Here is a 26,977-nt window from a genome sequence, read left to right on the forward strand (position 1 = left end):
CCTTTACATCCACTCAACCTTTACAGCCACTCAACCTTTACATCCTCTCAACCTTTACAGCCACTCAACCTTTACAGCCACTCAACCTTTACATCCACTCAACCTTGTGTAAACTAGCTGAATTCGTTTTTTTTCTTGGTAATACTTTTTTCTTATTTACATTTCGTTTTTCTTTCTTTTCTGCACTAGTTATAGTAGATCCACATTGGTGCTAGTTGTTCATTAGGAACTGGGGGTAGGGGTGTTAATTGCAGCAGCGTTGTTCTCTTTAAATGTCCATTTGAATTGTGTTTCATGGCCTCCAACACACTTTCACCACAGTGAAAAATCACAGTGGCAGCAGTAGTAATAATGGCATCTCAGACTTAAACCACCCTCCCCACTTCCCCATCCCAGCCTGCCCACTCCGTGGCCCACCTTCTCTGCACTGTGATTGACAGATGCCACACTAAACCAGAGTGATTATAAAGACACTTCTCTCTGGGAAGTTACTGAGGCAGTGTGGACAGCAGAGAATGGCCCCTTTCCTATCCTTCACCCCCTCCACCCCTCAGGGAAAGACAGACTGTCACTCTGCAGCTGGCGACCACACCATTCCACCACCCCCCGTCCTCCAGAGTGTCACCCACCCTGCAGCACCTTCACTTCCCTTTTATTAACACCTTTTAAAATAGACATTATTAATATCACACATTTTATTCCTAAACTCCCACACCGTTACACGACAGACAGTAACCACCCGCAACACCATATTATCATCCAAACTGCCGTCGCAACAGCTTCCGGCAAACAATCAGGACAAGGGTGGGGAAATGACAGGTTTAGGTCCTGATTTATTCAGCAGAACAGCGGTTTCCAACGGCAACCCTCAGGCATGATGTCCATAAAGCAAACGTAAGGAGCTATTTTGATTGCTTTCCAATCAAGCGAGACAAACACTAATTAGATTTTTTTGAGGGACTGTGGAATTAGGGGTATGGAACTTGGAGCGTGGATGACTGGCATTTCTCTCTGATAAGTTGCTCTCATATCAGTCTCCTTACGCACTTCTGTTTACTGTCAGCCGTTTATTATTACAGAGAGTGAAGGAGTAAGCTGCAGATTCTGAGAGTCCCAAACGGCACCTTATTCTCTATATAGTACAGTGCTTTTAATCAGGGCCCATAGGGCACTATGTATGAAATAGAGTGCCATTTGGTACACACCCAGTATGTTTTCAGAGATTAGAGATGTCTGGGTTTATCATCCCTTTTTATGATTGTTTGTATAATGTGCTGTGTGCTGTACATGTCATGTCACTATGGTTATTTGGCATATTAGAAAATTGCCCTTTCTTTGCTTTTCTTGCCCTCTTCCCTGTTCCTTTCGTTCCTCTCTTTTTGTTTCCTATAATAACATTGTGTATTTTCATGATGGAAGTCTCACAGGCCAACTAAGTTGGGTAGGCAATGAGGATAAAACAGTTTGAGTGGTTGACATCCCAATGAAATGATATCTATATGACACAGACATTCCATTGACCGTGAGGTGATCATGTGATGATATGAATGATCTGTGATGTGGTTGGCGGTGATGATGACACATTGTCTCTCTTGTTGGAGAAGGAAGCTGGTGTCATATTTCTGATGGTTGACATCCCACTGAGTTGGTGTGACGTAGCCTATTGACAGTGATGTGATGACATGATGAGGACACATTCTCTCTGTTGTTTCACAGACGGACGTTGCTCTCATGAACAGATGTGGGATCTTTATTTGATCACCCTGTTGCAAGAGAACTTTCCTGCAATGCACAACATTTAAAACTTGTAGTGTATTTGAGGTTTAAAAAGGCTTATGGATTTTGCAATTGCCACTTTGAAATTTTAGACTTGATTTTCCCTTTTAGAAAAATGTATCAACCCCTACAAAAATCTCCATTACTTATAATCCACATAATAATTCACATTTCTGTTGCTGCAGGATTATTTTCCTGTTGTAGCAAACTGACTCATGTTAAGATCCTACATCTGTAGACTGATACATGTGGTGTGATCTAGTAATGTGGGATGATTTGTGATGCGGTGATGACACATGGTCTCTCTGTTCCACATACAGACACTGCGTTCATGTCCGATGCTGTGACGTAGGCATCCAATTGACTGTGAAAATCAAATCAAATTGTATTGGTCACGTACACATATTTTTCAGATGTTATCGCAGGTGCAACAAAACGCTGCTGTTTCTGACTCCAACAGTGCAGTAATAAAGTGCCTGGCAGATATCTTTAACTGGAATGTCGACCCACCACCTCAAGCACCAACCTTGACAAGATGGAGGCCTGCACGCTCAAAGACCACTCCATCACGGTTGACAACTCCACAGTGTCGCCCTCACAGAGTGCAAAGAACCTTGGTGTGACCCTGGACGTCACCCTGTCATTTTCTACAAACATCAAAGCAGTGACTCGCTCCTGCAGGTTCATGCTCTACAACATCCGTTGAGTACGACCCTACCTCACACAGGAAGCGGCGCAGGTCCTAATCCAGACTCTTGTCCTTTCCCGTCTGGACTACTGCAACTCACAGCTGGCTGGGTTTCCCACTTGTGCCATCAAACCCCTGCAACTTATTTAGAACGCTGCAGCCCGCCTGTTGTTAAACTTTCCCAAGTTCTTCCATGTCACCCTGCTCCTCAGCACACTCCACTGGCTTCCAGTCGAAGCTCGAATCCACTACAAGACCATGGTGCTTACTTATGGAACAGCAAGAGGAACTGCTCCTCCCTACCTTCAGCCTATGCTCAAACCCTACACCCCAACCCGAGTACTCTGTTCTGCCACCTCAGGTCTCTTGGCCCTTCCACCCCTATGGGAGGGCAGCTCCCGCTCAGCCCAGTCCAAGCTCTTCTCTGTCCTGGCACCCCAATGGTGGAACCAGCTTCCCCCTAAAAACCTGAACCAGCACTTGCACATGATCCTCCCTCTACTGATCTAAAAAATGTCAAATATATATATACTCTACTGATAACTAAAAAATGTAAAATATATATACAATGCGTTCAGAAAGAATTCATACCCCTAGACTTTCTCCACATTTTGTTGTGTTAAAAGCCTGAATTTAAAATTGATTAAATTTGATATTTTCTGTTACTGGCCTACACACAATACCCCATAATGTCAAAGTGGAATTATGTTTTTAGATCAAAAATAAAATCAATAATAAATTAAAAGCTGAAATGTCTTGCGTCAATAAGTAATCAACCCCTTTGAAATGGCAAGCCTAAATCAGTTCAGAAGTAAAAATGTGCTTAACAAGTCACATAATAAGTTGTGTGGATGCACTGTGTGCAATAATAGTGTTGAACATGATTTTTGAATGACTATCACATCTCTGTACCCCACACATACAATTATCTGTAGAATCCGTCAGTTGAGCAGTGAATTTCAAACATAGATTCAACCACAAAGACCAGGGAGGTTTTACAATGCCAGACATTGAATATCCCTTTGAACATGGTGAAGTTCTTAATTTCACTTTGGATGGTATATCAATACACCCAGTCACTACGAAGATACAGGCGTCCTTCCTAACGCAGTTGCCGGAGAGGAAGGAAATCGCTCAGGGATTTCACCATGAGGGCAATGGTGACTTTAAAACAGTTACAGAGTTTAATGGCTGAGATATGATAAAACTGAGGATGGATCAGCAACATTGTAGTTACTCCACAATACTAACCTAAATGACAAGAGTGAAAAGAAGGAAGCCTGTACAGAACAAAACATATTAGAAAACATGCATCCTGTTTGCAAAAAGGCACTAAAGTGAAGCTGCTAAAAATGTGCCAAATAAATTAACTTTATGTCCTGAATACAAAGTGTTATGTTTGTGGTAAATCCAACACAAAACACATCACTGAGTACCACTTCATATTTTCAAGCATGGTGGTGGATGCATCACATTATGGGTATACCTGTCATCAGCAAGGACTACAGAGTTTTTCAGGATACAAATAAATGGAATAGAGCTAAGCAAAGGCAAAATCCTATTGGAATATCTTGTTCAGTCTGCTTTCCAACAGTCACTGGGAGACAAATGCACCTTTCAGCAGGAAAATAACCTAAAACACAAGGCCAAATATACACTTCAGTTGCTTACCAATAAGACATTGAATGCTCCTGAGTGGTCTAGTTAGAGTTTTGACTTAAATCCGCTTGGAAATATATGGCAAGACTTGGAAATGGCTGTCTAGCAATGATCAACAACCAACTTGACAGAGCTGTAAGAATTTTAAAAAGAATAATGTGCAAGTATTGTATAATCCAGGTGTTCAAAGCTCTTAGAGCAGGGATCATCATCTAGATTTAACCGCGGGCCGATTTTCTCTGGTGTGGATAGTCGGAACATAATTACAAATAATTGGTAGACTGCAAATTGACAGCAGGAAGCCCAAACAGAAATAATGTTTGACTAAAACATAATCATTTCAAACCTTGCTTACATTTGTACACGATCACGTTGCATCTCTATTATGCGTGGGAATACTTGGAAACAGATTTCTAAAATTAAAATCACTTGGAGCTGATTTCCTATAGTTTTTTCTTTAACAGTCTTTCATGTGTAATAATGAAAATTCCACACACTTTTTTTTTCTCCAACTTTTGTATTTGTTTTGCTCAGAAAACTTGGGGGGGGGCAAATAAAACTACCTGCGGGCCAAATCTGGGCCGCCAGTTGGGGAATCCTGTCTTCGAGACTTACTCAGAAAGACTCAAAGCTGTAATCACTGCCAAAGGTGATTGTAACATGTATCGTCTCAGGGGTGTGAATGCTTATGCAAAATAGATATTTCTGTATTTCATTTGTAATACATTTGCAAATGCAAAAAAATTAAAAATGATTTTATCTGTTTTGAATTCAGACTGTAACACAACAAAATATGGAATAAGTCAAGGGGTTTGAATACTTTCTGAAGGCACTGTATGTATATAATGGTACGTATAGACAGTATGGACAGTATATGAATAGGAACGATGTGTACAGCAATAGTTATATAGGATGAGTCTTGACTAGAATACAGTACATACATATGAAGTGGGTAAAATGGTATGTAAACATTATTAAAGTAAAATAGACTTTTGACTGGTACTGTAAATAGGGCAGGATAGAGTACCGGTGTCACGGCCTGCCCGGTTAGGTCAGGGTGTGACATGGGGTGGGCATTCTATGTGTTGTATGTCTATGTTGGTTTTTCTTTATTGGCCGAGTATGGTTTCCAATCAGTGGCAGCTGTCATTCGTTGTCTCTGATTGGGAATCATACTTAGGCAGCCTTTTCCCCACCTGTGTTTGTGGGTTATTATTATTTCTGTGTGTGTACGCCACAGTTGCGTTACTTGCTGTTTACCTTATTGTTTTGGTTCGGTTTTCTTCAAATAAAGATGTGGAATTACTGGCACCCTGCGCCTTGGCTCATATATGACAGGGAATTTGAAGATAGTGAACGTGACAACCGGGTGGTAGACGACTAGCAACAGTGACTAAGTTCAGGGCAGGGTACTGGGCGGAGGCAGCCTAGTGGTGACTATTTAACAGTCTGATGGCCTGGAGATAGAAGCTATTTTTTAGTCTCTCGATCCCAGCTTTGATGCACCTGTACTGTTTCCGCCTTCTAGATGGTAGCGGGGGGAACAGGCCATTGCTCAGGTGGCTGAGCCCCTTGAGAATTTTCTTGCCGTTTCTGTGACACCGGTTGCTGTAGATGTCCTGGAAGGCAGGCAGTGTGATGCTTTGGACTGACCGTACCACCCTCTGGAGAGCCCTGCTTTTGCGGACGGTGCAATTTCCGTACCAGGCGGTGATACAGTCTGACAGGATGCTCTCAATGGTGCACCTGTAGAAGTTTGTGAGGGTCTTAGAGAGGGGCCAAGACAAATTTCTTCAGTCTCCTGAGGTTGAAGAGGCACTGGAATGCCTTTTTCACCACACTGTCTGTGTGGATGGACCATTTCAGGTTTTCAGTGATGCGAACGCAGAGGAACTTGAAGATTTTCACCCTCTTCACTGCGGCCCCGTCGATGTAGAGGGGGGCGTGCTCTCTCTGCTGTCTCCTGAAGTCCACGATCAGCTCCTTCGTTTTGTTGATGTTGAAGGAGAGGTTATTTTCCTGGCACAACTCCGCCAGGGACCTCACCTCCTTCCTGTTGGCTGTCTCGTCATTGATGGTAATCAGGCCTACCACTGTTGTTTCATCAGCAAACTTTATGATTGAGTTGAAGACGTGAGTGACCACGCAGTCATGAGAGAACAGGGAGTACAGGAGGGGGCAGAGCATGCACCCTTGTGGGGCCCCCGTGTTCAGGATCAGCGAAGTGGAGATGTTGTTGCCTACCTTCACCACCTGGGGTCAGCCCATCAGGAAGTCCAGGATCCAGTTGCAGAGGGTGGGTTTCAGACCCAGGGCCCTGATCTTAGTGATGAGCTTGGAGGGCATTATTGTGTCGAAGGCTGAGCTGTAGTCAATGAACATACTGCACATAGGTATTCCTCTTGTCCAGATGGGATGGGGCAGTGTGCAGTTCAATGACGATTGCGTCTGTGGATCTGTTGGGGCGGTTGGAAAATTGTAGTGGGCCTAGGGTGTCGGGAAAGGTAGAGGTGACATGATCCTTAACTAGCCTCTTCATGATGACAAAAAGTGAGTGTTACAGGGCAATAGTCATTTAGTTCAGTTGCTTTCGCTTTCTTGGGTACAGGAACAATGGTGAACATATTGAAGCAAGTGGGGACAACAGACTGATCAAATTATACGAACAAAAATATAAACCCAACATGTAAAGTGTTGGTCCCATGTTTCATGAGCTGAAATAAAAGATTCCATAAATGTTCCATATGCTCAAAAAGCTAATTTCTCACAAATGTTGGCTAGCATTACTAATTTTCCAAGATAATCCATCCACCTGACAGGTGTGGCATATCAAGAAGCTGATTAAACAGCATGATCATTACACAGGTGCACCTTGTGCTGGGGACATTAAAAGGCCACTCTTAAAATGTGCAGTTTTGTCACATACATATTGTCACAGAAGTCTCACGTTTTGAGGGAGTGTGCAATTGGCATGCTGACTGCAGGAATGTCCACCAGAGCTGTTGCCAGATAATTTAATGCAAATTTCTCTAAAATAAGCCACCTCCGACATAGTTTTAGAGAATTTGGCAGTACGTCCAACCGGCCTCACAACTGCAGACCCCGTGTAACCACGCCAGCCCAAGTGGGTGGTCCTATGCCCTCCCAGGCCCACCCATGACTGCACTCTTGCCCAGTCATGTGAAATCCATAGATTAGGGCCTTATTTATATATTTCAATTGACTGATTTCATTATGTGTACTGTAACTCCGTAAAAGCACTGAAATTGTTGCATGTTGCGTTTATATCTTTGTTCAGTGTATATGAAACATTTAAATTCTACATTCTCTCTGTTGTTTTCCAGACGGACGCTGCGCTCATGTACGATGCCGTGCACGTGGTGGCCGTGGCCGTGCAGCAGTCTCAGCAGATCACTGTCAGCTCCCTACAGTGCAACAGACACAAACCCTGGCGCTTTGGGAACAGATTCATGGCCCTCATCAAAGAGGTACGTAGTATTATACATTACACAATGGCCCACTGGAAAGGCAGGGGACGGATGGACATGGAGAGAGAGAATGAATGAGTGAGAGATAGCCTACACACACATAGGAGAGAGAGAATGAAAGAGAGAGAGAACGCCTACACACACATAGGAGAGAGAATGAAAGAGTGAGAGAACGCCTACACACACATAGGAGAGTGCAAATGAAAGAGAGAGATAGCCTACACACATAGGAGAGAGAGACACAAGAGAGACATACAGCGAGACAAGCTGGATGGGCACAAGGGGGCGATCAAAGAAATCAATCTAAATGAAAGAGAAAGACTTTGTTTTTACTGCATTTTTACATTATGTACATTCATAGTTCTCCGAGAGCAGCATCCATCTTAATCTTAAACCTGTCTCTCTGTTTTCATATCATGTCCCTACAGAATGGGTCTACATTATCTTAATCTGGGCTAATTATTCCTCAGTGTGCTAGATAGATTCTGGAAACTGGGGCGGTTAATCCAAACGTCCCTGTCTGTCAGTTAGGCAGTTAAAGAGCAAGATTGGCCCAGGCTATATTTAGGGTCTGTAAAGCCTAGCTACCCTGTTCTGTTCTGTTTGCTCTGTGAGATTTCACCAGAACCCTGCTAACACTCACACTGCTCCCGGCTGGGGGGTGGTGTGGCTGGAGGGTGGGGAGAAGGAATGGAGGGATGAGGTTTTTGACATTTTAAAGCTCTTCGCCTCGAACCGCCGCACAAATAATCTCACATCTCGCCACCTCTAGTGCTCTCTCTCTCTAAGCCTGTGGACCAGTACTAGGGTGGACACTAGCCAGCCCTCATAAAAGACACCGCTGTTTAGCCTGATGGTCTTTATACACCACTGCACTGTCGATCCAGAGTGACATACAGGGTAACATTACACTATCACTGCATGGCCACTGCATCAAAGGCTAACACTGAACTATCACTGCATGGCCACTGTATCACAGGCTAATACTGAACTATCACTGCATGGCCACTGCATCACAGGCTAACACTGAACTATCACTGCATGGCCACTGCATCAAAGGCTAACACTGAACTATCACTGCATGGCCACTGTATCACAGGCTAATACTGAACTATCACTGCATGGCCACTGCATCACAGGCTAACACTGAACTATCACTGCATGGCCACTGTATCACAGGCTGACACTGAACTATCACTGCATGGCCACTGCATCACAGGCTAACACTGAACTATCACTGCCTGGCGGGTAGGAGCATTGGGCCAGTAACCGAAAGGTTGCCGGATCGAATCCCTGAGCTGACAAGGTAAACATGTCGTTATGCCCCTGAGCAAGGCAGGTATCCCACTGTTCCCCAGGTGCCGATGATGTGGATGTCGATTAAGGGGGGTTGGGTTAAATGCGGAAGACACATTTCAGTTGAATACATTCAGTTGTACTACTGACTAGGTATCCCCCTTTCCCTACACTATCACTGAATCACCACTGTATCACAGGCTAACATTACACTATCACTGAACCACCACTGTATCACAGGCTAACATTACTCTATCACTGAATCATCACTGAATCACCACTGTATCACAGGCTAACATTACACTATCACTGAACCACCACTGTATCACAGGCTAACATTACTCTATCACTGAATCACCACTGTATCACAGGCTAACATTACACTATCACTGAATCAACACTGTATCACAGGCTAACAATACACTATCACTGAATCGCCACTGTATCACAGGCTAACATTACACTATCACTGAACCACCACTGTATCACAGGCTAACATTACACTATCACTGAATCACCACTGTATGACAGGCTAACATTACACTATCACTGAACCACCACTGTATCACAGGCTAACATTACACTATCACTGAATCACAGGCTAACATTACACTATCACTGAATCACCACTGTATGACAGGCTAACATTACACTATCCCTGAATCACAGGCTAACATTACACTATCACTGAATCACAGGCTAACATTACACTATCACTGAATCACCACTGTATGACAGGCTAACATTACACTATCCCTGAACCACCACTGTAATACAGGCTAACATTACACTATCACTGAATCACAGGCTAACATTACACTTAACATACTACATCTATTTAACACAGATTCATTCAAAGGTATTTCATATGTATTTATTTAAATGTATTTAAACCTAGATTATGACCAATTTCCACTGTTATTTCAATATAACCATGTCCAACCACATAGGCAGGCAATTGTGGTTATTTCTTGGAAATTCACAATCTTCTTTCATCTAGCGTTCTCTTCCCAACAAAGAGGAACAATGTGACATTAATGAGCCTGTAATAACATGACGTTAGATGAGTCATACTACAGGTTCTTTCTGAAATAACATCCGCTTTAAGCCAGTTGCTCATGCTTCTCTAAGAAAAGGGCACAGAATTCAACACTTGCTATGCAATGTAACACAAGAGAGTTCTATCAAGGCACAAGGCGAGACCCAAATGCAGACACAGGAGGCAGATGGTTGGAGTCTTACAATGTTTAATCATCAAAAGGAGTAGGCAAGAGGATGGTTGTGGACAGGCAAAAGGTCAAAACCAGATCAGATTCCAGGAGGTACAGAGTGGCGGACAGGCAAAAGGTCAAAACCAGATCAGATTCCAGGAGGTACAGAGTGGCAGACAGGCTCGTGGTCAGGGCAGGCAGAATGGTCAGGCAGGCGGGTACAAAGTCCAGAAACAGGCAAGGGTCAAAACCAGGAGGACTAGAAAAAGGATAATGCAAAAAGCAGGAGAACGGGGAAACCGCTGGTTGACTTGGAAACATACAAGACGAACTGGCACAGAGAGACAGGAAACACAGGGATAAATACACCGGGGAAAATAAGCAACACCTGGAGGGGGTGGAGACAATCACAAGAACAGGTGAAACAGATCAGGTCGTGACAAGTTCAGTGCTTAGGGCCACTTTTATGCTCGATTTTCAGCATTCCAAAGTAGTGCCTGTATCGTTACAGATGAGGTAATTTTTAATTTTTTTTATTTTTATTTCACCTTTATTTATCCAGGTAGGCTAGTTGAGAACAAGTTCTCATTTGCAACTGCGACCTGACCAAGAAAAAGCGTAGCAATTTGACACATACAACAACACAGAGTTACACATGGAATAAACAAACATACAGTCAATAATACAGTAGAACAAAAGAAAACAAAAAAAAGTCTATATACAGTGAGTGCAAATTAGGTAAGTTAAGGCAATAAATAGGCCATGGTGGCGAAGTAATTACAATATAGTAATTAAAACACCGGAATGGTAGATGTGCAGAAGATGAATGTGCAAGTAGAGATACTGGGGTTCAAAGGAGCAAGATAAATAAATAAATACAGTATGGGGATGAGGTAGGTAGATAGATGGGCTGTTTACAGATGGGCTATGTACAGGTGCAGTGATCTGTGAGCTGCTCTGACAGCTGGTGCTTAAAGCTAGTGAGCGATATATGAGTCTCCAGCTTCAGAGATTTTTGTAGTTCGTTCCAGTAGAGAACTGGAAGGAAAGACGACCAAAGGAGGAATTGACTTTGGGGGTGACCAGTGAGATATACCTGCTGGAGCGTGTGCTACGAGTGGGTGCTGCTATGGTGACCAGTGAGCTGAGATAAGGTGGGGCTTTACCTAGCAGAGACTTGTAGATAACCTGTAGCCAGTGGGTTTGGCAAGTCGCAATGGTGGGTAGTGTATGGGGCTTTGGTGACAAAACGGATGGCACTATGACAGACTGCATCCAGTTTGTTGAGTAGCGTGTCGGAGGCTATTTTATAGATGACATCACCGAAGTCGAGGATCGGTAGGATGGTCAGTTTTACGAGGGTGTGTTTAGCAGCATGAGTGAAGGATGCTTTGTTGCGATATAGGAAAACGATTCTAGATTTAATTTTGGATTGGAGATGCTTAATGTGAGTCTGGAAGGAGAGTTTACAGTCTAACCAGACACCCAGGTATTTGTAGTTGTCCACGTATTCTCGTAAGTCAGAGCCGTCTGCTGGACGGGCGGGCAGGTGCGGGCAGTGATTGATTGAATAGCATGCATTTAGTTTTACCTGCGTTTAAGAGCAGTTGGAGGCCACGGAAGGAGAGTTGTATGGCATTGAAGCTTGTCTGGAGGTTAGTTAACACAGTGTCCAAAGACGGGCCAGAAGTATACAGAATGGTGTCGTCTGCGTAGAGGTGGATCAGAGAATCACCAGCAGCAAGAGCAACATCATTGATGTATACAGGGAAGAGAGTCGGCCCGAGAATTGAGCCCTGTAGCACACCCATAGAGACTGCCAGAGGTCCAGACAACAGGCCCTCCGATTTGACACACTGAACTCTATCAGAGAAGTAGTTGGTAAACCAGGCGAGGCAATCATTTGAGAAACCAAGGCTGTCGAGTCTGCCAATAAGAATGTGGTGATTGACAGAGTCGAAAGCCTTGGCCAGGTCGATGAATACGGCTGCACAGTAATGTCTCTTATCGATGGCGGTTATGATGTCGTTTAGGACCTTGAGCGTGGCTGAGGTGCACCCATGACCAGCTCTGAAACCAGATTGCATAGCGGAGAAGGTACGGTGGGATTCGAAATGGTCGGTAATCTGTTTGTTAACTTGGCTTTCGAAGACCTTAGAAAGACAGGGTAGGATAGATATATAGGTCTGTAGCAGTTTGGGTCTAGAGTGTCACCCCCTTTGAAGAGGGGGATGACTGCGGCAGCTTTCCAATCTTTGGGAATCTCAGACGATACGAAAGAGAGGTTGAACAGGCTAGTAATAGGGGTTGCAACAATTTCAGCAGATAATTTTAGAAAGAGAGGGTCCAGATTGTCTAGCCCGGCTGATTTGTATGGGTCCAGATTTTGCAGCTCTTTCATAACATCAGCTATCTGGATTTGGGTGAAGGAGAAATGGTGGGGGCTTTGGCGGGTTGCTGTGGAGGGTGCAGTGCAGTTGACCGGGGTAGGGGTAGCCAGGTGGAAAGCATGGCCAGCCGTAGAGAAATGCTTATATCAATTCTCAATTATAGTGGATTTATCGGTGGTAACAGTGTTTCCTAGCCTCAGAGCAGTGGGCAGCTGGGAGGAGGTGCTCTTATTCTCCATGGACTTTAGTGTCCCAGAACTTTTTTGAGTTAGTACTACAGGATGCAAATTTCTTTTTGAAAAAGCTAGCCTTAGCTTTTCTAACTGCCTGTGTATATTTGTTCCTAACTTCCCTGAAAAGTTGCATATCATGGGTGCTATTCGATGCTAATGCAGAACGCCACAGGATGTTTTTGTGCTGATCAAGGGCAGACAGGTCTGGAGTGAACCAAGGACTATATCTATTCCTAGTTCAACATTTTTTGAGTGGGGCATGCTTATTTAAGATGATGAGGAAGGCACTTTTAAAGAATAGCCAGGCATCATCTACTGATGGGATGAGGTCAATGTCATTCCAGGATACCCCGGCCAGGTTGATTAGAAAGGCCTGCTCGCAGAAGTGTTTTAGGGAGCATTTGACAGTGATGAGGGGTGGTCGTTTGGTCGCAGACCCATTACGGATGCAGGCAATGAGGCAGTGATTGCTGAGATCTTGATTGAAAACAGCAGTGTATTTGGAGGGCGAGTTAGTTAGGCATGACATCTATGAGGGTGCCCGTGTTTACGGATTTGGGGTTGTACCTGGTAGGTTCATTGATAATTTGTGTGAGATTGAGGGCATCAAGCTTAGATTGTAGGATGGCCGGGGTGTTAAGCATGTCCCAGTTTAGGTCACCTAGTAGCACGAGCTCAGAAGATAGATGGGGGGCAATCAATTCACACATGGTATCGAGGGCACAGCTGGGGGCAGAGGGAGGTCTATAGCAAGCGGCAACAGTGAGAGACTTGTTTCTGGAAAGGTGCATTTTTAGAAGTAGAAGCTCGAATTGTTTGGGTACAGACTTGGTTAGTAATACAGAACTCTGCAGGCTATCTTTGCAGTAGATTGCAACACTGCCCCCTTTGGCAGTTCTATCTTGGCGGAAAATGTTATAGTTAGCGATGGAGATTTCAGGGTTTTTGGTGGTTTTCCTAAGCCAGGATTCAGACACGGCTAAGACATCCGGGTTGGCAGAGTGTGCTAAAGCAGTGAGTAAAACAAACTTAGGGAGTAGGCTTCTAATGTTAACATGCATGAAACCAAGGCTTTTACGGTTACAGAAGTTAACAAATGAGAGCACCTGGGGAGTGGGAGTGGAGCTAGGCACTGCAGGACCTGGATTAACCTCCACATCACCAGAGGAACAGAGGAGAAGTAGGATAAGGGTACGGCTAAAGGCTAAAGGCTATACGAACTGGCCATCTAGCACGTTTGGAACAGAGAGTAAAAGGAGCAGGTTTCTGGGCACGATAGCATAGATTCAAGGCATAGTGTACAGACAAAGGTAAGGTAGGATGTGAGTACATTGGAGGTAAACCTAGGCATTGAGTAATGATGAGAGAGATATAGTCTCTAGAGACGTTTAAACCAGGTGATGTCATTGCATATGTAGGAGGTGGAACAACATGGTTGGTTAAGGCATATTGAGCAGGGCTAGAGCCTCTACAGTGAAATAAGACAGTAAACACTAACCAGGACAGTAATGGACGAGGCATATTGATATTAGAGAGAGGCATGCATAGCCAAGTGAACATATGGGTCCAGTGATTGGTTGGGCTGACTGGAGACAAGGCGATTGAGACAGTTATCAGGCCGATGCTAACAAGCTAACAGTTAGTAGGCCGGGGCTAAACAAGCTAGCAATTAGCAGACCGGGGCTGGCAAGCTAGCTGTTAGCAGACCGGGCTAGCAAGCAAGCAGTTGGCAGACCAGGGCTAGCAAGTTAGCCATTGGGGGGCGTCGCGATGGGGGTAAGTCTGTTTTTGCCTCTTCGTGCAGTGACGTCGATAGACCAGTCGTGGAATTAGTTGGGTTCCAAGTAACTCTAGATAGCTAGCAGGCCGGTTAGCAGAATGGGCCTTCAGCGGACGTCACGCCTGAGGGGCCTGTTGGAATCCTCAGGCAGATTATGTCGGTATTCCAGTCGTAGAGGATCGGCGGGGATTCCGTGCCCTGTACCGGCAGTAGAAGGGATACGGATATTGTAGCCCAGGAGTGGGCTTCGGTGGTAGCACAGGAGCCCTGGCCGAGCTTCAGGCTAATTGGTGCTTGCTCCGGGATGGAAACGCTAGCCAGGAGTAGTCACCCGGGATTGCGGTTAGCTAGTTGCGAAGATCCAGGTGAAAATGTTCAGAGTTTGCGGTAGGAATCCGGGGATATGGGGGGGGGGAATATATAAAATAATAATAGGTCCGTTATGCTCTGATTTGAGTCACGTTGTTCGAACTGGCGAGAGCTTTCCGAGCTTAAGGTTAGCTGATGACCGCTAGCAATGGTTTGCTGACTGATAGCTGGTAGGTAGTTAGCTGGCTAGCTTCAGTTGAGGGATTCCAGATCCGAAGTAAATAGAAATACTTTAGAAAAAAAAATAACAGATCCACGCCACATTGGGTGATGCGGGTTGCAGGAGAGTATTTAGAAGTTGAGGTTTAGGAAAATATTTTAAAAAGATATGCGAAGAAAAAGATGTAAAAAGATATATACCAGGGACACGACAGGACAAAGACGTCTGACTGCTACGCCATCTTGGATTCTCTATGAATGTTCTAACTGAATGTAATAACTATCTCACTGTTACTAAAGCAACGATCAGAATTACATCCAAAAAGCGTCTGTGTCCTGGAGAAAGTATCAAGTTTGTGTATGTGGTATTAATAAGTAATATACAGGGTGTGTGTGTATTTTTAGAATACCTTTGTGTGTTTGTGCACCTTGCTTAAAGGTGAACTCTAATGAATAATGAATGTCTCTATTTTGCTGAGAATGAGTGAGCTCCTGTGACCTCTTGCTCTTTGGTTATGATGAATCTCTCTCTCTCTTTCCCTCCTCCATCTCTTTCTCCTCACTCTCCATCCCTTTCTCCCTTTCTCCCTTTCACTCTTGCTTTCTCTCTCTGTCTCTTTCTCTGTCTCTCCTCCCTTCCTTCCTCCCTCTCTCGCTTCCTACCCCTCTCTCTTTCTCTCCTCCAGGCCCACTGGGATGGCTTGACTGGGCGGATCACTTTCAACAGAACCAACGGCTTGAGGACAGACTTTGACCTGGATGTGATTAGTCTGAAGGAGGATGGACTAGAGAAGGTACTAGGGGAGTGTGTGTGTGTTTGAGTGTGTGTGTCTGTGTCTGTGTTTGTCTGTGTCTGTGTGTGTGTGTGTGTGTGTGTGTGTGTGTGTGTGTGTGTGTGTGTGTGTGTGTGTGTGTGTGTGTGTGTGTGTGTGTGTGTGTGTGTGTGTGTGTGTGTGTGTGTGTGTGTGTGTGTGTATGTGTTTGAGTGTGCATGTTTATAAGACATGACCATGTGTGCACGTCTACGGAGGAGATAATTCATTAAAAAAAGCTTGCCAACACAACAGATCCAAACACCAACCCACACACACACACACACACACCCTCCTAACACACATGCTCCCCTGTGTGTGCCTCTCAGCTGCTCCTGACCTCCTCGTCTCTCTCTGTGGCGTGTGTCTACGCCTCCATGAATAATTTACTCTATTAATGAAAAAACCTTCAGGAGCCCTCCAACCTCATGAAGGCTGAATTAAACAGTTGATTTGCAATTACAAAGCAGCCATCTCTAAGGCCTCAGTAGTGGGCATCAGAGAGAGGAGCAGGGCTGTTGTGGCTGTAGTGGGTTGGTGCTGCAGAGCAGAGTGTCTGCTGAGATGAGAAGCCCTGTTGCGGGTAAGAGAATAGCACAGCCAGGATGAGAGGCCCCTGCAGGCTCGCCCCTCTCCTCCTCCTTTTCTTTCTGCTTCCACCAACCCCTCCTTACACACTCACTCACATGCACACACATGCACTCAGTACTCCACCTCTTCAGCTCAAGCACACATTCCCAGAATTCTCCAGCACCCTTAGGACACGGCTGACAGCAGGTGGAACTCTTAACTCTTAACCTGCGGGATGTGATATAAGAGCTGATCTAGGATCAGGATCTGCCTCTAGCTCTCTGTGGAAGAGGAGTGTGTGTGTGTGTGTGTGTGTGTGTGTGGGTGGGTGTGTGTTTGTAATAATGCACCTCACATCATATTTTCTCATAGACACACTCTTCCCTGAACAGTTTTTCTGCATGGAAGATATAACTGAAGTGCACTAAATGCTAATGTTTTGTCTGTGTTTTTCCCCTCAGATTGGAACATGGGACCCTCCTAGTGGCTTGAACATGACAGACCACCAGAAGGGGAAGACATCCAACGTCACAGACTCCTTAGCCAACAGATCTCTAGTTGTCTCCACCATACTGGTAAGTACCGTTCACTCTTTGCTCTGGGGTAGACACTTTTTGTCTATTCATAGAGAACTTAAATTGCTGTACTAGCTGTCAGCTGGGTGCTATAACAGAGTTCTATCATGTCTATATAGGTGATTATGAATGCCCAGAACTGCTCTAAGACTTAATTGACTCCTTGGAAAAGGTGTTATTCCTTTTTAGTTTTTAGGTAATTTTCTTTGAAAAGTGCTCCACTTGAATTTCTCAGGATGGTTGTCGGCCTGTGAGCGAATTGAATGGAAGTAGCCAAAAGTACACCACTTTTAAATTACCAGTCCACACTTCACTTCACTGCTGTGGAGAGGTCCCTTTCCAATTGGTTGAGAACAGTTTCAGGCAGGGCTAATTGGCTGATTGATTGTCCAATAAGATTTCATGGTTTAAGGCTCTCTCTCTCTAGCATTTTATTAGTCCCTCTATTGAGGAGTTGTTTCTCTACCCAGTGATGCTAAACCCAGACATTCAGGGGAACTCTGGGGGAAGTTAAAGAGTGCCCTAGGATCTTTAATGCTTCTCTATGAGTCACACAGACCAACTCACAGCTGTACTTCCTCAGGCTTCATCCAACCATCTTTGGCATTTTAGAAAAGCACTATTAACATCCTGTGTATTGTTATTATTCACTCTATAGAAGATTTATAAAAAAATCTTAGCTTCAATGATGAGCGTGTAATGATGGGGCGGTGAGTCGGAAGCAGGTGAAACATTTTAATAAAACAATAAAACCAAGAACACGACACTAACATAAGGCAGTACGCCGATACACTAGAACAATACCAACTGGTGAGTGAACATAGGAGAGTGACATATAAAGGGGAGGAAATGATGAAGGTAATGGAGTCCAGGTGTGAATCATAATAATACACAGGTGCACGTAATGATGAGTGCCAAGTGTGTGTAATGATGAATCCCAGAACCAGTGGTCAGTACTCTGGCAACATTGTATGCCGGAGGGGAGGAGCAGACGTGACAGAGCGTATCACTCCCCATCCCGTGGTGTCTATCTGTTGGGGTGGAGTTGTCTGTGAGTTGTAAAGAAAGTCTGCTCTGGTGCTGTATGGATTCTGTAGGCTACACGGTGACTCCATCCCTCCTATCTCCTCCGTCTGAAAGCCATACCAGAGCCCGCCGCAATTGACTCATCACGACTAAACAGGAAGCTTCTAGAATCAACAAAGTTAAGGCCATTTACGATCCTATTATTAAGAACCAGAGCGTAAAAATAACAATATCAACCAAATTGCGGTTTGTTATTTTTTATCCCGTGCTGCGCTTGCCTTACCTCTCCCATGCATGCTGCCGCTGTGTTCTGATTGAATTGCTGTTATTAGTTAAGACTCTAAATGTCTGTAATTGGTGCATCAGGATTGAGTCATGGGGAGATCTCGGATGGCTTTGAGGGGAGGAGAAAATAGGGAGGGCTGACAATAATTGGGTTTGTTACATTTGATTGATGCACACTTTTATCCAACTTCTCTTCATTTTTTTCATGCCAGACTGAAGGATTACAAGCCCCTCTTTAAAATGTGGAGCTGTAATTAGTTTTCAATGCCTCAGAGATCTGAACTAATCAAAAGAGTTTTGGCCATTTTGTCAAGACCTCATATTGGTAATAGACTGGTGGTTAAATTGACAGTACTTCAAAGACCTCATACTGGTATTATATTGGTGGTTAATGTCACAGTATGCCCATATGGTAATTGAAGAAGTCGTAGTATTTCATAACTGGTTTACTGCAATGGCATGAATTAGATTACTTTTTAGCATTATCAAAACCTGTGGTTTGAATCGAAGAGGGCAGTACATAAGCGCAGACAAAGGATATCAAGGATCTGGAAGGATTCTGTATGAAGGAATGGTCCAAGATCCCTCCCAATGGGTTCTCCAACTCTTTTTTTGAGAATGAAAATACTTTAACTCTTTCTCTGAGCAATTGTATTGTATTTTTGTTATGCATACAATATAGATCAGTATTTGAATTATTTATTTTATACAGTCATTATTGCTCACCTTTACCAGGGGTGTCAATTATTTGGTACCTGGGGCACCAATCATAGTAGTGGACATAAACAAATCCCACCTCCTCTTGGCTACACTAGAGAATCCTCCTCACCTGGGGCACCAATCATAGTAGTGGACATAAACAGATCCAACCTCCTCTTGGCTACACTAGAGCATCCTCCTCACCTGGGGCACCAATCATAGTAGTGGACATAAACAGATCCAACCTCCTCTTGGCTACACTAGAGAATCCTCCTCCCCTGGGGCACCAATCATAGTAGTGGACATAAACAGATCCAACCTCCTCTTGGCTACACTAGAGAATCCTCCTCACCCGGGGCACCAATCATAGTAGTGGACATAAACAGATCCAACCTCCTCTTGGCTACACTAGAGAATCCTCCTCACCCGGGGCACCAATTGTAGTAGTGCTATAGCCCCGTTTCCCCTGTGGGAGCGGCTTTTAGTATGAGAGCGAGAGAGAGAAGAGAGAGTGAGGGAGAGAGAGAGAGTAGCCATAATAGGACATTTGAAGTGTCTCTATTCCTTTGGAATGTTTACTGTACATTTTATATTGTTTTATTTCACTTTTGTTTATTATCTAGTTCACTTCCATTGTCAATTTAAACATATGTTTCCCATGCCAATAAAGCCATTTGAATTGGAGAGAGCGCAAGAGAGAGAAACTATGAAAGTTAGACTTAATATGAATATGTTATGTGCTCAGGTCTAGATCTGTGCTTCTGACCTTAGTGTTATCTTTGTGTTACACACACACTCACACAAGCAATGCAAACAAGCCTCACGGTATAATAATGATCATGAATGAGACAGATGTGAAAAACTCAATAATTACCTCACACTGACAAATAACTACTGTAAAGGTTCATTAAGCTAAATGACGGTATAATCAACCATAAGCAGCTAGTGCAACACTATATCCTGTTGATTACCTGTTCTACCCATCATCTGTCAAACATGTCTCTCTGGCTCTGCACACCTGCATTGGCTGGGGGATCAGTTATATATGCATTATATTATAAACTCTTTTCCCCGTTCAGCGGAATCTGATTTTACACAACGCTTATCAAGGATCCAGGGGTAAGGAGTTGTTACTAAGGTAACAGGTAATGGGAATCTAAAGAAATGAATAGACAAATCAACCTTTCAAGCTTATTTACTTTATTTATTTGTCTTTTCATACACTTCATGTCTCCTTTTTTGGTTTCTTTAGTCAAAGCACAGACACTCAAGTCGCTGAATTTCTTCACTAACCAACTTTGAAATCAAACCTGTTTCAAATATACAATAGATGACCAAAATTATGTTGACACTCATTCAAACATAATGGACATTAATATGGAGTTGGTCCCCCATTTGTTGCTATAACAGCCTCCACTCTTCTGGGAAGGTTTTCTACTAGATGTTGGAACATTGCTGCAGGGACTTGCTTCCATTCAGCCACAAGAGCATTAGTGAGGTCGGGTGCTGATGTTGGGTCGATTTGGCCTGGCTCACAGTCGGCGTTCCAATTCATCACAAAGGTGTTCGATGGGGATAAGGTCAGGCTCTGTGCAGGCCAGTCAAGTTCTTCCACACCGATCTCAACAAACCATCTCTGTATGGACCTCACTTTGTGCACGGGGGCATTGTCATGCTGAAGCAGGAAAGGGCTTTCCCCAAACTGTTGCAACAAAGTTGGAAGCACAGAATCACAGAATCATCCAGAATGCCATGGGTCCCTAGATCGTCAAAAAGTTCTACAGCTGCACCATCGAGAGCATCCTGACTGGTTGCATCACCTCCTGGTATGGTAACTGCTCGGCATCTGACCGTTAGGTGCTACAGAGGGTAGTACGGCCCAGTACATCACTGGGGCCAAGCTTCCTGCCATCCAGGACCTATATACTAGGTGGTGTCAGAGGAAAGCCCAAAAATTGTCAAAACTCCAGTCACCGAAGTCATAGAATGTTTTCTCTGCTACCGTATGGTAAGCGGTACCGGAGCGCCAAGTCTAGAACCAAAAGCTCCTTAACATCTTCTACCCCCAAGCCATAAGACCGCTGAACAATTAATCAAATGCCCACCAGATTATTTACATTGACCCCCCCATTCGTTTTTTTACACTGCTGCTACTCGCTGTTAATTGTCTATGCATAGTCACTTCACCCCTACCTACATGTACAAATTACCTTGACTAACCTGTACCCCTGCACATTGACTCAGTACCGGTACCTCCTGTATATAGCCTCGTTATTGTTATTGTATTGTGTTACTTTTTATAATTATTTACTTTAGTTTATTTGGTAAATAAACTAAATATTGAACTGTACTGTTGGTTAATTAAAGACTTGTAAGTAAGCATGTTGTATTCGGCGCATGTGACAAGTAAAGTTTGATTTCATTTGATTGTGTACTGTAGCGTTAAGATTTCCATTCAACTGGAACTACGGGGCTTAGCCCAAACAATGAAAAACAGCCCCAGACCATTATTCCTCCTCCACCAAACTTTACAGTTGGCACTATGCATCTGGGCAGGTACTGTTCTCCGGGCATCCGCTAAACTCAGACTCGTCTGTCGGACTGCCAGATGGTGAAGCGTGATTCATGACTCCAGAGAATGCCTTCCCACTGCTCCAGAGTCCAATGGTGGTGAGCTTAACACCACTCCAGCCGATGCTTGGCATTGCGCATGATGATGTTAGGCTTGTGTGCGGTTGCTCGGCCATCGAAGCCCATTTCTTGAAGCTCCCGATGAAAGGTTCTTGTGCTGATGTTCCTTCCAGAAGCAGTTTGGATCTCGGTAGTGAGTGTTGCAATCGAGGACAGACAATTTTTATGTGCTACGTGTTTCAGCACTCGGCGGTCCCGTTCTGTGAGCTTGTGTGGCCTACCACTTCGCGACTGAGCCATTGTTGCTCCTAAACATTTCCACTTCACAATAACAGCACTTACAGTTGACCATGGCTGCTCTAGCAGGGCAGGAATTAGTCAAACTGACTTGTTGGAAAGGTAACATCCTATGACGGTGCCACATTGAAAGTCACTGAGCTCTTCAGTAAGGCCATTCTACTGGGAATGTTTGTCTATGGAGATTGCATGGTTGTGTGCTCGATTTTATACACCTGTTGCTGAAATAGCCGAATCCACTAATTTGAAGGGGTGTCCACATACTTTTGTATATATATATGTATTTTTCATAAATAGGGTTTTTGTAGTATTAGTTGATTATTTTAAAGTTGTAAATCATAATTTGTAGTTTGACCATTTCTAACTATTAAAGTTCAACTTTCCATGACTCCACATCACACGTGTGAGATTTTGCTACTGATAAGGTTGCACTATGCTCTTTTTCACTTTAGAAATGGTGCAGCTGATGTGAAAAGGCTTCTTCTCTGACACATTACATACATACAACACGAAGAATCACACCCTGGAACCAATCGTAGTAGGGCTCGCCAACAGATCACCTCTCCTATAGTCTTGTTTCCCTTGTGGGATGGGCTCATCTCTGCCAATAGGTATTTAGTATGCCAGACATAAAGAACAATTAATTGAAACAGAATTTGATGTGAGACTTTTATTTACTACAGTTGCGGGATATATGAGTCGCCGATCGGGTTGAATTAAAAGGTACAAATCCACACACGCTCTGTCGGGCTCCCCGAGGATCAAAGGAGTCACAAATGAGAAGAGAGAGAGAGAGAGAGAGAATGAATCAGCTTTGTTTGCATTATATAATAAACCCTTTTCCCCATATAGCGGAATCTGATTTTTCACAGTGCTTATCAAGGCCCAAGGAGTCGTTACTAACGTAACAGGTTAAGGGGATCTAAATAAATGAATAGACGAGTCAACCTTTCAATCTCTTCATACACTCTTCATGGCTATTCAAGGTACATACATTCAAACAACTATTTATCTTCACTAATTTACACTAATTGATATATTTCATAAACAGCATATTGGTAGTATTATTTGGGTATTTCAGAATGGTTCATCATTATTGCTAGTTTGACCATTTCAGATTCTTAGAGTTAAACTTTGATTAAACAGTGAGCCTATGGGAAGTCTTCCATGACTCCACATGACACGTAGAGAGCACTGAGTGGGTTCTCTTTGTTCTTTGCTCTAGGCGGTAGCCTCGTAGCATATTGGCCCAATCATTATAAAACTAAAATAAATCCTCAAATGAGTCAGCATCATTGGGACACATTATTTTCATTGGGACACGTATTCCATTTTAGAAGAATCAAGGTGATTTTGCATTCAAGGGTGAGTGACTCTCCAGATCAGCAATATAAAATACAGGAGGACTTTAATGAGGTTTGCTATACAGAGATAGCTAGCTAGTCCTTTTTGATTTTCTTTCCTCCCTCACAGTTTTAAATGAAAGATGCTTGTAGGTCTCCATCTGCGGGGATCACAACACGAGACAGGATCAGTAGGTGGCATGTCAGACCTTCCACATGTAGCAGGTGGCTAGCGTGTAGCTAGCGTCTAACGTTGTCAGACACTTCCTGTGGTTCTGACCTCAGCCCCCCCTCTCCCCTCCCCCTCACACACACAAAGCGTGTCTGCACAAACACATGCGCACGCAGGCATGCATACACGGACACTGTGTTTATATGATTAATTGGGATTAAAGTGCTGTTATCCACTCATAATTCAATTTCCAGGGAAGAACATTTCCACAGAATGTATTCAGGACCACATTGAAAATAATATAACCATGGTGAAAAACAAGTGTTGTATAATACTTTCATTTGTTGTCCTATGGACAGACTAATAAAACAGTGTTAGGTGTTAATGGGCCAACTGCCTGTTTATGATAATTACACTCTTTCACAGCTGACAGAAGGTGAGAGGTTATACGCTGCTACATTGTGCTCATTATGCTAGATAATACATATTCCAATGAAAAACATGGCAGCACTGAGAAAGAGGCCTATTCAGAGAGAGGAGATTACAGTTTATGTCTATCAATGGGAGGGGGGCTAAAGGCCTGTCCACGTCCATTACAAACGACTTAATTAGCATACTGGAGCATTCATGTATGTTACAATTGATGTCTTCATGGTTGAATGTTTTACATTGGTAATTATTGTTAACTACTCGTTAGCCCCTATCTTTGTTGTATGAGAGGTTGTGGTTCTGCCTTAACAGAACCACAAAAGAGGGCCACCATTGTTCCTGTTCCCAAGAAAGCTAAGGTAACTGAGCTAAATGACTATCGCCCCGTAGCACTCACTTCCGTCATCATGAAGTGCTTTGAGAGACAAGTCAAGGATCATATCACCTCCACCCTACCTGACACCCTAGACCCACTCCAATTTGCTTACCGCCCCAATAGGTCCACAGATGATGCAATCACAATCACACTGCACACTGCCCTAACCCACCCGTCACTAAGCTCGAGATCCTGGGTCTCGACCCCGCCCTGTGCAACTGGGTCCTGGACTTTCTGACGGGCCACGCCCCAGGTGGTGAGGGTAGGAAACAACATCTCCACCCCGCTGATCCTCAACACTGGGGCCCCAGCAAGGGTGCGTTCTCAGCCCTCTCCTGTACTCCCTGTTCACCCATGACTGTGTGGCCATGCACGCCTCCAACTCAATCATCAAGTTTGCAGACGACACTACAGTGGTAGGCTTGATTACCAACAACGACAAGACGGCCTACAGGGAGGAGGTGAGGGCCCTCGGAGTGTGGTGTCAGGAAAATAACCTCACACTCAACGTCAGCAAAACAAAGAAGATGATCATGGACTTCAGGAAACAGCAGAGGGAGCAGCCCCCTATCCACATCGACGGGACAGTAGTGGAGAAGGTGGAAAGTTTTAAGTTCCTCGGCGTACACATCACCGGCAAACTGAAATGGTCCACCCAAACAGACAGCGTGGTGAAGAAGGCGCAACAGCGCCTCTTCAACCTCAGGAGGCTGAAGAAATGTGGCTTGTCACCAAAAACACTCACAAACCTTTACAGATCCACAATCAAGAGCATCCTTTCGGACTGTATCAACGCCTGGTATGGCAACTGCTCCACCCACAACCGTAAGGCTCTCCAGAGGGTAGTGAGGTCTGCACAACGCATAACCGGGGGCAAACTACCTGCCCTCCAGGACACCTACAGCACCCGATGTCACAGGAAGGCCAAAAAGATCATCAAGTACAACAACCACCCGAGCCACTGCCTGTTCACCACGCTATCATCCAGAAGGCGAGGTCAGTACAGGTGCATCAAAGCTGGGACCGAGAGACTGAAAAACAGCTTCTATCTCAAGGCCATCAGACTGTTAAACAGCCATCACTAACACTGAATGGCTGCTGCCAACGTACTGACTCAAATCTCTAGCCACTTTAATAATTAAAAATTGGATGTAATCCAATCAAATCAAATGTATAAAGCCCTTCTTACATCAGATTATATCTCAAAGTGCTGTACAGAAACCCAGCCTAAAACCCCAAACAGCAAGCAATGCAGGTGTAGGAGCACGGTGGCTAGGAAAAACTCCCTAGAAAGGCCAGAACCTAGGAAGAAACCTAGAGAGGAACCAGGCTATGAGGGGTGGCCAGTCCTGTTCTGGCTGTGCCAGGTGAGATTATAACAGAACATGGCCAAGATGTTCAAATGTTCATAGATGACCAGCATGGTCAAATAATACAAATCACAGTAGTTGAGAGAGAGAGAGAGAGAGAGAGAGAGAGAGAGAGAGAGAGAGAGAGAGAGAGAGAGAGAGAGAGAGAATATACTTAAATTCACACAGGACACCGGATAAGACAGGAGAAATACTCCAGAAATAACAGACTGACCCTAGCCCCCCGACACATAAACTACTGCAGCATAAATACTGGAGGTTGAAACAGGAGGGGTCGGGAGACACTGTGGCCACATCCGACGATACCCCCGGACAGGGCTAAACAGGCAGGATATAACCCCACCCACTTTGCCAAGTGATCTCCGCCACGGCACAACCCAAGGGAGGGCGCCAACCCAGACAGGAAGATCACGTCAGTGACTCAACCCACCCCTTCCTAGGGACGGCATGGAAGAGCACCAGTAAGCCAGTGACTCAGCCCCCGTAATAGGGTTAGAGGCAGAGAATCCCAGTGGCGAGAGGGGAACCGGCCAGGCAGAGACAGCAAGGGCGGTTCGTTGCTCCAGTGCCTTTCTGTTCACCTTCACACTCCTGGGCCAGACTACACTCAATCATAGGACCTACTGAAGAGATGAGTCTTCAATAAAGACTTAAAGGTTGAGACCGAGTCTGCGTCTCTCGCATGGGTAGGCAGACCATTCCATAAAAATGGAGCTCTATAGGAGAAAGCCCTGCCTCCAGCGCTTTGCTTAGAAATTCTAGGGACAATAAGGAGGCCTGCGTCTTGTGACCGTAGCGTACGTGTAGGTATGTACGGCAGGACTAAATCGGAAAGATAGGTAGGAGCAAGTCCATGACTGTGGCAGTGAGTAGATCTAGAGACATGTTGGACAAAACCCACTGAGTCGATGATGGCTCCAAAAGCCTTTTGGAGTGGGTCTGTGGACTTTTCCATGTGAATATTAAAGTCACCAAAAATTTGAATATTATCTGCCATGACTACAAGGTCCGATAGGAATTCAGGAAACTCAGTGAGGAACGCTGTATATGGCCCAGGAGGCCTGTAAACAGTAGCTATAAAAAGTGATTGAGTAGGCTGCATAGATTTCATGACTAGAAGCTCAAAATACGAAAACATCTTTTTTTGGGGGGGTAAATTGAAATTTGCTATCATAAATGTTAGCAACACCACCTTTGCGGCATGCGTGGGGGATATGGTCACTAGTGTAACCAGGAGGTGAGGCCTCATTTAACACAGTAAATTCATCAGGCTTAAGCCATGTTTCAGTCAGGCCAATCACATCAAGATTATGATCAGTGAGTAGTTCTCATTGACTATAACT

General features: G+C 44.3%; 1 pseudogene; it reads left to right on the forward strand.

Annotated features, from left to right (window-relative positions):
• LOC106605492 (glutamate receptor ionotropic, kainate 2-like) overlaps positions 1 to 26,977 on the forward strand; it is a 323,572-nt pseudogene that overhangs the window by 132,537 nt on the left and 164,058 nt on the right.

The sequence above is a fragment of the Salmo salar genome, chromosome ssa05, assembly GCF_905237065.1.
Source record: "Salmo salar chromosome ssa05, Ssal_v3.1, whole genome shotgun sequence".
Taxonomy (NCBI): domain Eukaryota; kingdom Metazoa; phylum Chordata; class Actinopteri; order Salmoniformes; family Salmonidae; genus Salmo; species Salmo salar.